Genomic DNA, 16,756 nt, shown 5'->3' with positions numbered 1-16,756 from the left:
TTAAGGCGAATGCTTGAAACTGAGACTGCACTATTTAACACTTCTGCAGTGAAACATCACTGTGTTAAAACATTTGGCTTGCATTTGTTAAAAATGTCACATTTTTGAAGTGGTGTTATTCTGTAATCAATACTCATCACTTCACAGGTATAAAATAAATTGCTGTCCTTGTACACAAACTAATGCTTTTCAACAGCATTGCTTTTAAGACCATGGCTTTGGCATCATTTGTTAGAGATAGGCCTTCTTGAAGAATGCTAGTGTCTGCAGGGGAGTTGATGATAACCCCCAGCTTGCAATTATCTGCAAAGTTAGTCAGCCATAAATCTTCAGAGTTTGCTTCCATTTCAGAGAAATAAATGCCTAAAATGTAGCCATTTCCATTCCTTGGGCACAAAACCTGACTGTAGGCATCAGTTGAAAAGTGGTTCAAGTGGACCAGAATGTTATGTTTCATACTATTTAGTAAGCATCCCAAGATGTTATCAGGGCCCATTGATGCAGTATTTTGGACCTTGGAAAGTGCATTGATGATCTTTTCCCTAGTAATGGTTGGGGGGATTGTTGTATGTGGTATTTTCTTTGGACTCTCAGGAGGGGAATGGGGGGGGGATTTGAGCTGAACCTGTCAGCCAAAAGGTTAGCAGTGGCCCCCCGGTTCAGTGTGGGTGATGCCATTTACAGTAAGTTCTGTGCATTTTTGCATATTTCCCTTGAGGTATAGACATAGCTATAGAAGGCTTTGTGATTGTGCTTTGCCTGAAAAACTATTTTTTCTTCAAATTTAGCCTTTAATGCATTAATTAACCCTCTTAGCTGCCTGTGTATATTGATCAGGGGGCTTTTAGTATGTAGGGCTTTATTCCTGCTTCTCTTGGCCAAAATTTTTTTCTTTTGTTGTATAACCGACTGATGTGATTCCACCGGGGTGACTTGTCTTTTGAGTTTGTCTTATTCTTAACATGAGTGAGTACAGCTTGCTCTATACAGCTATCAATATGGCTGTACAGGGATTTTGTAAATAGTTCAGCATATAATATGGTGTTTACTATGTTTGGGGATGCTTAGAATTTAGCCAAGATGTTGCTTAGTAGAGAGAGAGGTTAGCCTTGGAATAGTTCCTAAAGGTTTTTGGTTTCTCTGGGTACCCAGATTTAATTTTTATTTCAAGTAATACGACTTTATGGTTAGATCTGAAAAGGGAAGACATTACATTGGGTGAGGAACATTGCTCCCCCATGTCTGTGAGTACAGGATCAAGGATGTTTGTACCCCTGGTTGGGCAATGGACCAACTGTTCCAGGATGTTGGTATTAACAAAGTTTAGTAATCGCTGGGTTTGTGCATTAGAAGTGGTGTTGGATTCCCAGTCTATAGGGTGGAAGTTGAGATCCCCCATGAAGATCATATTGTTTTGAATGGCGAGGGACTCTAATACATTGAGCTAAGTAGTATGGGTTTGATGGGACATGGAGGGAACCTAAAGATTGCAAGGATATGGTATGAGACCCTGTTTATGGTGAATTGCACATGTATGAGTTCCAGTGGGTCATACACTTTAGTCTGGATATGAGGTTGTTTATAATTTAGACTTAAGACTCCTCCACCTTTAGTTTTCCCTCCTGTGCAGTAGCTGGTCTAAAAGTGTGAAAGTCATTATGACCTTGCATTGCCAGGGTACTCTCCGTTACTTTAAACCATGCCTCCATCCTATATTCAACAAGTCATATCTCTTTTGCATCTCTGAAACTTTTTTCATTCAATTGAAAATGCTCCATCATCCTTAAAATAATTTATAGGTTCATAGGTATACAGTAGACTGACGACTACCAGGCTGCTTATACGCCTAGAGCGAAAAGGGTTTTTCTATTCAAAACTTGTCCTGGTCCCAAGAAAGGAGTGCACCTGGAGGCTCATTCTTGATTTATCAGTCTTCGGTACCTTATTAGTCGTGCCAAAATCCAAGATGTTATTTCTTCTACCCATGGTCTTTATTTTTATTTACACTTTGTTGACCAGGTTAGTCCCAGTAGGCCAATGGCCTCTTTTCAGAGGACCAAAATGGTAGTCATACTTCCTAGAGGAAATTTGGCCAGGGTGCTGAGGAACTTTGCTTACACTTTGTAGGACTCTTTGTGAGGGGTCCCTAGGTGGTGGCAAAGGGCTGTTACCAGTGATCATCAAATCTAAGATAGAGGCTGTGAGTGGAGATGAGATAGAAAAGTAAGATGGAGGCCGTGAGTGGAGATGAGATGGAAAAGTAAGATGGAGGCTGGAAGTGGAGATGAGATAGAAAAAGGAGAGAAAGAAAATTTTAATTCAGAAGGAAAAAGCTGCTTTGTAGGTGAATATTGTGACATTGGGGTATCTGAATGATTCTGTTTTATAAAAAGTGATGGATGGATTACAACCAGAAGAATCTGAGGTCATGCATTGGAATGTAGTAATGGACAAAATATTTGGTGGTGATGAGATGATAGAAAGTTGCTATAAATGGTGGTATGGATAGAGAGGGGGCATGTCTGTCCAGTGGATTAACTGGTTTTAAGGGAGTGATCTGTGTTGGGCTTCAGGAAGATGGAGCAGAGTGGTAAACAGAGAGACTGATTGCTGTGTTTCCAGAGTAAAAACCTGTGAAGTAGCAGGTACCACTGAATGACTGCAGAAATAAAAAGATGTGCAGGTATAATGGTGATGGACTGGAGCTGTTATGAGAGGAAAAGGCCTATGGTATGGGTGAAAACAAAGGACAAACAGCAAATAAACAAGTACTGTTTTTTAGACAATGTTGTTCTGCCGCTAGGATTCAGTTTGTCTGACATTAGTGCATTAACAATTTCAGGAAATGAACCTTTCTGCAAAGAAACTGAAATAGCTTTTGAGACATTTGCATTAGCAGAAAACTGTGTTAATGAATGTGAAAGGAGAAGTAATATATCTCATTAGAATTACTATGCATGTCAAAGTTTAAATTTACAGTTGAAGTGTAACAATTTAGAACAACTGTAATCGAAGAAAATTAATATGTTTTTTCTAAGCTTATGTCAGGGTGTGCATGATTTTAAAAAAAATTATGAATGACGAAAAAGTAAGGATTGGAAGAAGGAACATTTATGTAACTTTAGGTACATGTCGCAACTTATTATTTTTAATGTGCTAATAATAAATAGGAAAAAGGGAATGTTGAGTACTGGGGGCAGCCAAAAGCATGATTTTTTCTCAGTGGGGATGAATCACGTTTAATTTAGGATTCTACAAAAAGAAGGTATAATCAATGTGGCGAGTTTGTAAAGCAATTTGAAGGAAATGTGGAAGTGAGAAGTATTTTTGTTTTGATTCCTTACTTTGTCTTTCTTCATTAGTGGACAAAATGAGGGGGAGAATACGTTTTTATGCAAGAAAAAGTGAAAGAGGATAAAATAATGGGCTTGGATGGGGGTAAGGGAATTACAAGATAAAACATATAAAAAGGTGCACTAGATGAAGTCCAGAAACCAAATGAAAAGAAATATAAATAGATGGAAAATTGGTTTGGCATACGAGAAACAAAGGAGGAAGAAGAAGAGGTATATGTGAGCGCCGAGTCAGAAAAAAGGTGGAAGGTTCTATTGGGAGAAGGGTGAGGAGGAAAAAAAGGAGACCGAAAGATGAACTGAAAAAGTGCAAAAAGAAAAGGGAAAAAGTTAATACAAGTATAGCATCTCTGAAAGTGAACAGTGTGCAAAGTGATTCAGCTGTAATTTGCTTGATATAAGATGTACAAAGAAAAGGGAAAGGGTGGAATTTGAGATGATGTGGAAATTAAAAGTGATGTGGACTAGAGGGAGTGATACATGTTCAGGTCTTGAAGGATTAAAAACTGAAAAGATTAAAATATAAGATATAATGGAAGTGGTGGCAGGGATAGTTTGTGTGTAATATAAGAAAGGGGCAGAAGGTGTGTATAATAGTTTATTGTTTGAGAAAATTCAAAGTTCTGTGATAGTATATATGTCTGTTATGGTGGTGAGAGACTTTAATTGTAATTTAAGAAAGCAGAAAGGGAAAATAGCACATTGTGTAGAAATGATAAGAGAGGTAGATAATATTATAGGTTAAGAATATAAAGAGAAGGTATTTAAAACAGAAATTGATTATATAATGTTTACAAATTACACAAAAGAAATAAAAGATGGAATTAGAGAATCAGAGTTTTCAGATCATAAGGTTGTATGGGAAATCAGGGAGAGTAAACATATAATAAATACAGAAAAGGGTTAAAAAGACTGGCAGGAAAAAGTGCAGGAATGGATGTCTTAAAGAAAGAAGGCAATTGTGGGAAGGCCACATGACATTAAACCTGTTTTATGAAGGTCTGACAAAGTGGTGGATGATGTATAAAGAAAAGTTTAAATTATACTTAAAATTGGGGCGCGATGGAAGAAGGAAAATTATATAATATGCAAAAAGAAATTTATGAAAGAATAGTAGAGAACAAGGTAGAGGAAATCTTAAAAAAGAAAAATTATGCAAATAAAGTAAAAATGGAAAGAATGGTATTTGCACAAAAAATATGAAAAGGAGAAAAGTTTCTCCATTTTAGGTAAGAACGTGATATATAATGAGAAAAATGAATGCAATGAAGGATGAAAAAAATAGTTAAAATATAAACAAGAGGAAATTATGTATATGATTGAAAGTTATGTACTGAATATGTATGAGAAAAAGGTATAAATGGAAAGTAAAGAATATGCAAAAGGAGGCAGTGGAAGAAATGGAAAGAAATCAAGAGGAAAGCACTGAGGATGCTATAAAGGAAGGTAAAAAGAATTCTCACTGGGTCCAGGTGGATTAGGGCAGTTTTTTTAAAGAAATGTCAGATAATGAAAAGGATATTTTTCATGAAATATTGAATGAATAGATTGAGAAAGGTATAAAATAAGAGATTTTAAAGGGTGTTATAAAATTATTTGGAAAAAGGGAAAGGAAAGAAAAAAAATGGAGACCATTTAAGTTAGGGAAATACTGAAGATAATTCAGAAAGGAGTGATGAATGTCATGAAAGAATCATTGGATGAAGACCTGCATGGGGTTAAAGGGGAAAAAGTAAATGAAATGCTAATGACTGTTAAATAAGTAGTTGAGTGTATATATATGGGGGAATGAGAAGAAAATGTAACAGTATGTAATGTGGATAAGGAATTTGATAGTATTGATCATGTTGAAATATTGAACATCTTAAAAGAATATGAGGTAGGAGAAAAAAATAAGGCTAATGAGGACAGTATATGAAAATTCTTGTGTCAATTATGAATGGATGGGAAGGAAAAAAGGTAAGACAGGGAATAGTGGTAAAGCAGAGTTATCCACTGAGCATGTGATTGTTTGTGATGGTAATGAACGTTATGCAAATGTAGACCAAGGTTAGAGGATGGTAGATGGGAAGTAAATGAAGGGATAAAGGTACCATTGTTTAACCTATGCAGATAATTGGTTTTAGTACCGAAGAACAAACGGGTGAAAGAGAATTTTCAGAACAGGACAAATTTTTGGTACATTAGGATTACAGTTAAATAATTCAAAAAATAATGGGTTTATAGAAGTGGTAGGAATGGCTGGAATTTATTTTTCCTGATGTAAAATTAATGCTATAAGGGTTAAGTCTGGAAGCAAGCAAACAGCAGGAAGTTCTAAACAAAAAATGTAATTTGATAGATTGGTGGTTGATGCTTCAGTTGTCCCTAAGAAAAAGGGAATGTAAGCTAAACACACATTTCCGGTATGGTCATTCTAAGCTGCTTGGAAAGTGAATTGTTGGGTATCTTTCTTATTCATTTATTGACATTTGTTTACCCAGAAAGTTTGACTGGATAATTTAACCCGTTTTTAGCAGAAGCCCGGGGAGAACATCTCCGCAAATAAAAGAACAGAAAGTACATAGGTGAAAACTGACATTGTATTATAATATACTGTAAATACATGGATTAATACAAATAATAATACACACATGCCGTTATTAAACAAAATAAATGCAATATCATGTAGCATTTGTGAGGAACAAGATTGAATCTAATCAAGAGAGGAATTGTGTATAAAGTTAAAGAAAGGGGGTTGAATTTAATAAATTTGGTTGTTTTCTTAGCATCAATAAATTTGTTTTGGATATTAAGTGTCTGAAAAAAGAAATGCTAGGAAACATTTTTGAAAAATATAAATGTATTTAGATGGATGGGGGTAATAAAAGGGCAACATAAAAGGTTGGGGCAAGAATGAATATAAAAGTAAAAGGCATGGAAAATTAATATAACTGAAGATTAATGAAAAGGAAAGAGGTAAATAATGAGAAAAAAATGCAAACTACTGTTATATTGATTCATGGGAAACATTGGGCTGAGCATAAGAAAGCAAAAAGGAAAAGGTAGGAAATATTTGAATCCTTTTTTGAAGTCAGTAAGTTTCTATGGCATTTATTATTGAACAAACTGCCAGTGAAAAGTAGCATGAAATATAAAATGATAAAAGAAAAATGTGTGGTAGCTGTAATATTGAAGAGATATCACAACATTGTTTTTATTGGAAAGTGTTTAAAAATGTTGATATGGACATTGCCAATGGAAAACAAATGAAAACTATTTGTTTACAGAAAAAAATTGAAGACTTGTGTAACAAAAAAGATGATGTTGAATAACAAAAAAGATTATGTGGAAGTAATGTGTTATAAAAATAGTAGAAAGGCTGGGGGATGAATGGCTGTTAGATCTGTTTAGGAAAATGTGTAAAATGTTTTATTAAGATGGATAAAATGTAGTGTAATGTGTAAATAATGAAAGAAAGATGAGAAAGTGTCAATATAATAAAGCAACCCCTAGTCTAAGTTAAGTGTTATGGGATCTTTTACATCTACCTGTGCTACTATCAATTCAGGCAGACAGGGCCGCTGTTTAACATCTCATCTGAAGACGGATCCTTCTACAAGCTTTCCTGGTGACCCTGAACCTCAAGGACAATCATCTTCTTATTCACATTCATCCAAATTACAGGACATTCTTAAGATTTTGTGCCTTATAATTTCATTTTCAATTTTCTGCTTTGTCTTTTAATCTTTCAGCAGTCCTAAGGGTCTCTACTAGATGCCTAACCCCTGTCATACCATTCTAAATGGGTTCCACATATACCCCTAATTAGGCATTTTTTTTCTTCAGACTGCCAGTTCAAAGAATAGGCTTCTTCAGGATCTCACAATTACAGTGGATCTTTTTCTTCATTTGGGTTTCACCCTAAATTAAAAAAAAAATGTCTTTTGGCCTTCTCAGGATCTGGTTTTACTAGGTTACCTCTTAGACACAGCGTCTGTGATGCCATTCCTTCCTTACTAAAATGCAGTTTGCAATTCTTTCTTCCAGTCACTCCTTCCAGTAGAGTTCACCTCTGCAAGAGAGAGGTTGAGAGCTCTGGGGTGCATTGCCTCAACCATACAAGTGATTCCTTTTGACAGATTCCACATGAGGAAGATTTGCCTGAAGTCATTCTGGATACAGCGCTGCCACCCCCTGAATTTCCCTTTTCCTGTCTTGCCTTCATAATGAATTAATTTTTTTTAGTGGATCCATCAGATAACATTCAGTGCTGGAGTGCCCTTTCTGGTTTCCTTTTCCCACCAAGAAGTCTGCATGGATGCTTCATACATGGCTTGGGGGGCATGTCCCATGAACCTAAAAGTCTAAATAGGAACAACCACATAAATGTCAAGGAAAAGAAGTCCAAAGCACTGATTCTGGCTGTGCAGTCTCTGCATTACCTCTGGTCCTCAAGAGCCCTTTAACCCTAATGGACCACTGTATTGTTGTACATATAACGAGAAGGAACAGAATCTTTTCATTTCTGCAGGCAGAGCAATCTCTTCCTTCAGGAAGTTTACATTCCTTCAGAGGTTAAGTGATGGATTACTTGAGCAGATCCATGGCAGAAACTCACCAATAGATGCTGAACAGAGAGGTCTCCTGCAGTTATTCTCACAGTGAGCAACTCCTCAAATCTGTGTGCCTCCATTCTGAACAGGCAGCTTAGACTGTTCTGCTCATTAGTCTTATGCCCGGAAGGTTGGAGTATGGATGCCATGTCAGTCTCTTGGAATAGGAAATTCCATTAAGCTATTCCTATCTTTCCCCAGATTCAGAAGGTTCTTCTCAAAATCAAGGGCAATCCAAAGATGCTGTTGGTGACCTCCTTTTGGCCCAGGCAACATTGGTTCTCACTTCCTTTTCATCTGCTCAAGGGCAGTGACTACAAGGTACCCCATAGGATGGACTTGCGCACACAACAGAAGTCTCTCTCTGTCTTTCTCTCTCTTTTGCTTATCCAAACATAAATACCCTAAACATAACAATTTCAGTTTGGATAGTAGGATTTTTGATGCTGTTTAACTAAAATCTGACAGTTAGGATAATATGTTTTTGATACCATGTATGTTCCTATTTTCTGAGAATATGCTACAGGTATTACAGGAGGCTAGAAAACCTGCTACAAGAAAATCTTATATTTCCAACTGGAAGAGGTTTTCTTTTTGTTGCCAAAAGAAAAACTTATCAGATGGCCAACCAAAGGAAAAAGATCACCAGTGGTTTTGGAAGTTCACCTCTCATTCATGATCCCTGTAAACATCCAGGCTATCTCCACTTCTTTGTTTGCTACAAAACAAGCCAGTATTCAGAAACATTTAAAAGCAGTCCAGAACTTCAAAAGTCACTACTAAGTTTTAAAAAAAGAAGAATAAAAGTTTGACCAGATTCGATCACCAAAAGAACTCTGCTTTATTCATGTATGATAAATATTTTCATTCATTAACTGGACTTCATCACATCATCTTTTCCTGGGTATTCCTACTATTCTTTCGTATCTTTGTGACTGCTCAATTTATGACTGGCAAAATCTTCTGTTAAAGCACATTTGTCAGCCATCTCTGTCTCTTACCAATAGATCCACCTCTTTCTGTACATTTTCACATTAAATATTTTCTTAAAGACATCCTTCACGTCAAGCCACGCAAAAAAATTTCCTCCTCCTTGAAACCTGAATTAAGTTTTAGGGAGGTTCACTCTTTCTCCTTTTGAACCAGTCTCTTCCACTTCTCTAAAATTCTGTACTTCAAAGACAGTTTTGCTGGTGGCCCTGATTTCAGCAAAAAAAAGGTATCTGAGCTGCAAACCTTTATGTCTACTCCTTTTCTGATTGTTTACAAGGACAGGGTATCTTAGAGGACTCCTCCCTTTAATCCAAATATTGTTAATGAAGTGGCCTTGAACCAGTCTGCTAACTTGCCTCCATTCTTCTCCAGTCTTCAAAATAAGAGAGAGAGAATTCTACATTTGCTGAATATTCATAGATAGTTTTGTGTAAATAGAATCTAAGCTAAGACTATCAGAAAGTCTGATCAGCTATTTATCTCTTTTCAGGGTAAAAAAGCTGGATTGCCCTGTCTCAAAACAAACCATCTACAGTTAGATTTTCCTGGATATCTCCATTTGTTATTCCTTTCATGGAAAATTCCTTCCAGGCCAGATCAAAGCTCATTCTACCACAGCTGATGCTTCTTGTAGTGCTCTTTTCAAGGGTCTAGACTAAAAATCCATTTCAGAAGCAGCCACTTTATCTTTATTTATTTATTTAACATTTGTTTACTAGGAAAGTCCGACTTGGAACAAAGCCAATTTTCAGTGGAGGCCTGGAGAGATACATTCCAGATGCATGTCTTTGTAATTTGTTTTCCATATACACCTTTACAAAACACTACCAAACAGATGCCATGTCCAGAGTGAGGATTGGCCAGGTTCATTCTTCAAGGGATGCTGTGATCCATTTCCATGCCTCAGTCCCCCTCCCAGATAGTCTAAAAACTTTGGGAATCTTCCCATTTGTGAGCTATATTGCAAAAGTGATCAAATGAAGGACATAGTACAGTTGTATAAGAACCTACCATAACAGTAGATGTCTGAATAAATCACTGTTGAAGTACCTGCACCCTCCTTCCTCCCCCCCCCTGTTTTCTCCTTGTTGACCGAGATAGACCTCCAGTCCCCCCCCCCCATCTTTCTCTGCTGACACAAGTCTGAATCCTAGTCTCTTTTTTGCCTCAGTTTTGTCTGTGGCAAGAAAGTCCTGAGAAACTTCACACTTTTACACCCCTTATGTATTACATACGTACAGTGCAAGAGAAAGGCACCCAAGCTTTGATGTATTGGCAAGCTGGGCGTTATCTTTGGCAGGATATTTCCAGATGTCAGCAATACTGCAACAGCAATCTATTTGAAATTGTACTGTTATGGTGACTTCTTACACAACTCTATTTTCTTGGTCTATGAGTATTCCTTTAGATATCCTACCTTGGAGAAGAGTTACAATAGCTTGCAGTGCCAGCCAGCCAGTGGTGTAAACCTTGGCTCTAGATGATTGTCACTGTTGAAGTGACACGCCAGCCCCATGTGCAAAAATGGGAAAGGGGGTTGTGGATGGATGGATTGTTTCAGGACATTTTGTAAATCACTAGACTGTACTGGTAACCATTGTTTCATTTTTCTGATGGATTAGCAGGGTCCATGACTATCCATGCTAGTGGGAACTAAGTAATATGCATAGTATCATTGGACATCTGACAATAGGATGTGGTGTATATTTTGGCACTCTGGGCAAACCGTCATAGAAATTCTTAATGCCTATCATTGCACCAGGCCAATATGACCTTAAAAGTGTTCTCCCAAAATCTAACTATGTGCCTGTTTCATCACAAGTAATTTAAAAGGTTTTAGAAGTAACATATGGTATAGTATTTATGCTTTTTCTTTATTCACTATGTTTGGAAGGAGCATGTGATATAGTATTTATTTTCTTTCTTTATTCACTGTGATTCATAAGTCATACTTCAACTCAAAATATAGGTATGGGATGACTCTTTTCTCCTCGTCTGTCTTTCCTGTTCTGAGTAAATTTTCTCTGACCCTGCTTAAAATATTGTCCTTTCATAGGTTCATAGGTTCATACTAGGCTATCTGCCCTAGGGCATTTATAAGCCTAGCCAGAATGTGTTTGGCTTTCGCCACCCATTTTAAATTAATTTTGCTATGCCCTTTTTCGAGGTTAGTATACTGTGCCTCTGTCTAACAGTGACAAAGAAGTGATACCCGGGTTAAACCTTGAGGTTTTGTACAGTTTTCATTCCTTGTCTGCAAATCTGCTGTTTCAAGAACACTTTCATGAGTACAGTAACTTGAAGTGGAAAGTATAGCCTCTTCACATATGACTACAGATGCAGGTCTTTTCTTCTCCTATCTATTCAACTGTAAAAGGCAATTAATGCCAGTTCCTTTCTTTTGCCTTGGAAATTCCTTAACTTTTAGCTTAGTAACTTGTGTTTCTTTGAGTACCTTCTGCTAAAAGTTTGTGTCTTTCGGCTTTGGGTTCTGTTTCTAAATAACCCTCCATTTTAACCTTGCAGCGGAATATAGGCCTGTATGCAGTGTAACTAACCATTCTTGGTTGCTGACTGAATGTTTGTTGATAGCCTAATTCCTGTCTTTGGAAGTTCATTATGGACTCCATGTAGATTGTGCTGTTTTCCTTATCCTTCACTTTTGGAAAACAAACGTTTGACAGTTCACCTACACACAAAACAAGTAATCCTGGGGTCTATATTACAAGACCGAAGATGCATTCTTTTGAATGCGTCTTGATCGAACATAAAAGGCTGAAAATGCAAAATATCGAAGCGGCTGTTAAGCGAATTCTTTCCCTGGGAAAGAATTCGCTTGGCCCCTTCGGTACTTTACCGTTTTTGGCACTGTAGTGCGGTCTCGGAGTTGGTATATTTAAGTAGGGGGGTGTGAGGGGTGCAGCCCCCCACTTAATGTAATGTTTGAAATTTTTTATTTATTTATTTTTTTGGAACAGCGATTTTTTTTTTCTTAGAAAAAAAATCGCTATTCTGACACTTCGACATTGTAAGCTTTTGCTTACATAGGGTCGATTAATCACCGTTCGCTTTTTTAAGTGTTCAGTGATCTAATATAGACCCGTAATCTGAAGTAGTTGACTTCATTTGATCTTCAACCTGTGGGTCTATGGATCTGAATCAGATCCGACATGGCCCCATAACCAGCATTTGATCCGAGCTCCAAGCTCCTCCCCTTACCCATAATGCCCCATGTCTCCTTCCTCCCTTCGGATGTCGTTTGCCGCTGAATAGCTAAGCATCGTGGTCTCGAGCGAGCTCCAAGTGTTTTTTGGGGTAAGTGATTGCTTTTTCAGAGTTATTCCCCTTTTTCTGTACTTTCTATTCTCTTCACCTCCTCTACCCGCTGGCGTCAGTGTAAAAAAAAAAAAGTTTTGTTGTTGTTGTAGTTTCCCCATTTTGGCCTTCCCACTGCTATCTTCTGTGTGAGTGAGTGTGTGCGTGCCTGTGTTTTTCCTTTTAGGTAGGAATATGGCAGATATTCCCCCTAAACTAGGGTTTAGGAAGTGAATAGAGTGTGGCCATCAGCTCTCTCCAGCTGATGGCCACACTCTATGTGTAGTGTGCTTGGGCGAGGCCCATTTGCTTACCCCCTGTCCTATTTGCATGGGCTTCAACCTGTGGGCCCTTAAGGACAGGAGGGATAAGCTCTTTTTGAAGGGCTTGCTTCCCTCTTCATGGATGGTTATTCCCGCAACCCTGGCTTTGGCTTCTTCTACTGCCGCTTTTGACACTTCCCCTCCCCAAACATCTGGGACTCAAACTCCCGCCAAAAGGTCTGGGGAAGGAGAGAGACACCACAAGAAAGGCTCCGGACCGTTCATCTTCGGTGGGGCCTCTACCCAAGGCCAAAACCTCCACCAGGACCAGTTCCCCCCGGCTCCACTCTTCCAGGTTCTCCCCGGAGCTAGAGGTGTCTCGGTCTCCTCTAAAGACATCTCCTCATCAACACTCTCTGCTGGTGTTGGTGGCTTTCTCCCGGTCTACCTGTAGTCTTAGCAAGATGGAGATGGACAGGATGATGCGGAAGTTCATCCACACCCAAATCCAGATAGGAGTCTTGCCGGGCCCCTCTCCCTCTGGAGCAGGGAGCTTGCAGACCTTTTTCACTCCTGTATATCCTTCTCCAATCTGTCCTTTGGTTTTGGAGTCTTTGGATTTGAGGAATGTCGGGGTTAAGGGGTCGGTGCCGATGGTACCCTGTACCTTGACGCTGGCCATTGCCTTGAGTGTGTCAGAGCCGACTGGGTCAGATCTGAGCTCTTGGAGCCGTAGCCTCAATGTCGGATCCAAAGGGGTTCTGTCAGCTCCAAGTTTATCGGAGCGCAGTCTTCCCCTCAGCATCTTGGCATCTGTAGTCTCGGGTCCGACTCACCCATCAGATCTGAGGGGAATGGCTCCTATGGTGGTTTCTCAGGAAGCATGCTCCCCTTCGGCTTTTGACATGGTGGAGAGGGTTCTCTCGAGTTCCTCGAGGCCACTGACCATCTCGTCCTTGGACTCCGCCCTGACTCCCTCTGTTTTAGGTATGGCCCTGACTGTCCTGCCATCTGAGGGACAGCCTGTGCAGGTTTTGCCTCAGGAAGTCCCCATGCGGGAACAAGAAGAGGTTTAGGAGTTCCCCCCAGAGAGTCCCACTGAGGAGGCTCCTCACAAATGGGCATGCAAAAGGAGGCACTTGGACTCCTCTCCAGAGTCCTTGACCGAAGACACTGACTTGGAGGAAGGGGAAGGTTCCCCCTGATCACCCTCCAGAGGATGTGGAAACTCCTTTGCCGGGGGGGATGGTCCGCCCAAAAAAAATTTGGATGATTCATTGTTCCTAGAGGCATTCGGCACAGGCCCATCTACTTCCTGGGTGTCCCCTCCCACAGATCCACTTGTGAACCTCATAACATCTCGGGGGTGGAAGGAACCAGACATCGTGGAGCCCATCCCTAGGTGCCCAGATAAAGTTCTAAGCCGCCCACCAGACAAGACTAGTTGGAGCAAGGGGTCCCCTGTAGATGCTATGGTGGTGGCTGCCACAAAGGGAGGTAGTAGCACTAGAAACAGACAAGGTGCTAAAAAAAATGAGTCATCCAATCCATCCCCCTAGACCCGTCTGGATCGGGCATTTATTCCATGTTCTTTTTAGTGCCAAAGAAAACAGGAGACCTAAGACCCATTCTGGATCTATCCACCTTGAACCTGTCAGTAGCCAAAGAGAAATTCCGGATGGTCACTCTTCAGTCTTTCCTGCCTTACCTGCAGGAGAAAGATTGGATGTGCTTGATCGACCTCCAGGACGTGTACTATAATTTCAAGATGGACAGGCACCCCCGCTGTTTCTCTGCTTCCAGCTGGGAGCCAATCATTATCAGTTCAGAGCACTCCCATTTGGTCGCAACACAGCCCCCAGGGTGTTCACCAAAGTGATGGCAGTTGTAGCAGCTCACCTGAGGATTCAGGGAATTTAAGTCATCCCTTACCTGGACGATTGGCTCTTTGCTTCCCCCACCAAGCATCTACCTTGCCGAGCCAGGGATTATTTCCTGTTGTTAGCAAACAGCCTGGGCTTCAACATCAGCAAATCATCACGGATTCCAGTTTATGTTCTAGAGTTCATTAGGCACTCAGTTGGATACTATTCAAATGAATGTTTACCTCATTCCAGAAAGGGTACACAATCTGAGAGCTCATGTCTTGTACATTCTCCAAGCTCAGCTTCCTACAGCAGAGACAGTTCTGCAGTCACTGGGGTCCATGGCGGCCACATTCACTCTTCTACCCATTGCTCGACTACACATGCGAATCCTTCAGTGGACACTAGCAGTCCAGTGGTCTCTACTAGATCTTCCCCATCCCATCCAATGTGTATCTCTCAGGTCTGCGGGGACTCTCTTCAGTGGTGGATTCTTTCCCCGGACCTTGTCAGAGGATGCCCCTTTCTCCCATCACTTCCCGAAGCCACGGTTACCACGGATGCCTCCCAGCTGGGGGGGGGGGTCATTGCTTGGGAAGGACTGTCCAAGGCACGTGGTCCCATCCCAAGACCAGTTTGCATATCATTGTCCTGGAGATGAGGGTGGTGCTTCTAGTGTTGCAAGCTCTCCATGCCCATCTTCCTCTAGGGACTGTTCCGATCCAGACAGACAACGTCAGTAGTCTGGTATATCAACAAACAGGGAGGAACCAGATCTTACCCCCTTTGTCGAGAAGCCATGAAAGTGTGGGAATGGGTGATTTCCACCAGTCATTTTCTGGTGGCAACGTACATTCCGGGGCAGTCCAACATTCTAGCGGACAAGCTCAGCAGGACTGTTCTAATGCCTTATGAGTGGTCTCTGAAATTTTCAGTAGCGGAAGAGATCTTCCTCAGGTGGGGTTGGCCTTGCTGTGATCTCTTCGCATCTCTTTCCAACACGAAATTCAGTGAGTTCTTTGCTCTGAACCCCCCTCGGGGGAAGTCCCCAGAGATGCACTGGTGCATGCTTGGCCTCCCAGTCTTCTTTATGCCTACCCCCCATTACCTCTCGTTTCAAAGTTCCTACAGAAAGCCCGCAGACTGGGGAACACAGTAATCCTCATTGCCCCATTCTGGCCTCGTCAAGACTGGTTCCCCTCCCTCTGGTCTCACCTAGTAGTTCCACCATGGATCTTGTATCCGGATCTCATCACACACCCCTCAAGGATTCCTCACCCAGACCTGGACAGTCTGAATCTCACAGCTTGGCTGCTCCAGTTCCCTTGATTATTAGGACTCCCAGTTTATCCTCTCCAGTTAAAACCATTTTGGTGGTGGCTCACAAATCTTCCACACGGAAAGTATATCATAGCAATTGGAAATGATTCTCTATATGGGCTTCTCAACGGGATTCGGATCCTTTCATGGCTCCCGTTTCAGCGGTATTAGAGTTTTTGGCAGGAGTTTTCCAACAAGGTGCTAGTTCCTCTACGGTTAAAGTCCAACTGGCTGCCATTTCTAATTTTCATGTGGGGGAGAATATGTCTTCACTAGACTCTCCTAGACTTTGCAAGACCTTCCTTAAAGGTACCTTTCTTTTAAGGCTCCCGGTGAAGGATCCTATGCATCTGTGGGACTTCACTTTTGTATTGCAGGCTTTAGTCTCCCCTCCATTTGAGTCCGGCAGCTTTGGTAGACTTGCAGTATCTCTCTTGGAAGACTACCTTCTTGATTGCGATTACATCAGCCAGGAGAGTGTTGGAACCTCGAGCTTTGTCCATCAAAGTTCCTTACATGATTTTCCATAAGGACAGAGTTTCCCTGTGCACTAATCCGTCCTTCCTTCCTAAGGTGGCGTCAGAAGCAAACATTAATCAAACTATCAATCTTCCCATCTTCTTTCCTAATTTTCAGAACAAGGGTGAATATAAGTTTGCTGAATGTATATACGCAGTTGATATTTTATCTACACGGAACGAAATCCTTTTGTAAATCTGGTCAGTTGTTTGTCTCTTACTCAAAGCCCTTCTTAGGAAAGCCAATTTCTAAAGTGACTACTGCTTGTTGGATCTCTCAATGGATTATTCGAACATATTCTGACAAAGGGATTTCACCTCCGGGTCAAGTAAAGCACATTCCACTTTCAGCTGCTTTGTGGTCCAGGGTGTCGCTAGATGATATCTGTTCTGCAGCTAGTTGGTCCTCATCTCATACCTTCATCTCACATTACAAATTAGACATTGTATACAGGAGTAGGGCATCCTTTGGCTCCGCTGTGCTCCGGAATATCCTTCCATGAGAGCCACCCAGGTATTTGTAGCTGGGGACTC

At 40.6% G+C, this 16,756-nt stretch overlaps 1 protein-coding gene across 1 annotated transcript in view; it reads left to right on the top strand.

Moving 5' to 3' along the window:
* The window catches only part of PCCB (propionyl-CoA carboxylase subunit beta), a 1,126,289-nt gene that overhangs the window by 625,256 nt on the left and 484,277 nt on the right, over positions 1 to 16,756 (top strand). The window lies entirely within an intron of this gene.

This window comes from Protopterus annectens, chromosome 4.part1 (genome assembly GCF_019279795.1).
Source record: "Protopterus annectens isolate FY-2018-M chromosome 4.part1, PAN1.0, whole genome shotgun sequence".
NCBI lineage: Eukaryota > Metazoa > Chordata > Ceratodontiformes > Protopteridae > Protopterus > Protopterus annectens.
This window is presented reverse-complemented; position numbering and strand designations above follow the sequence as displayed.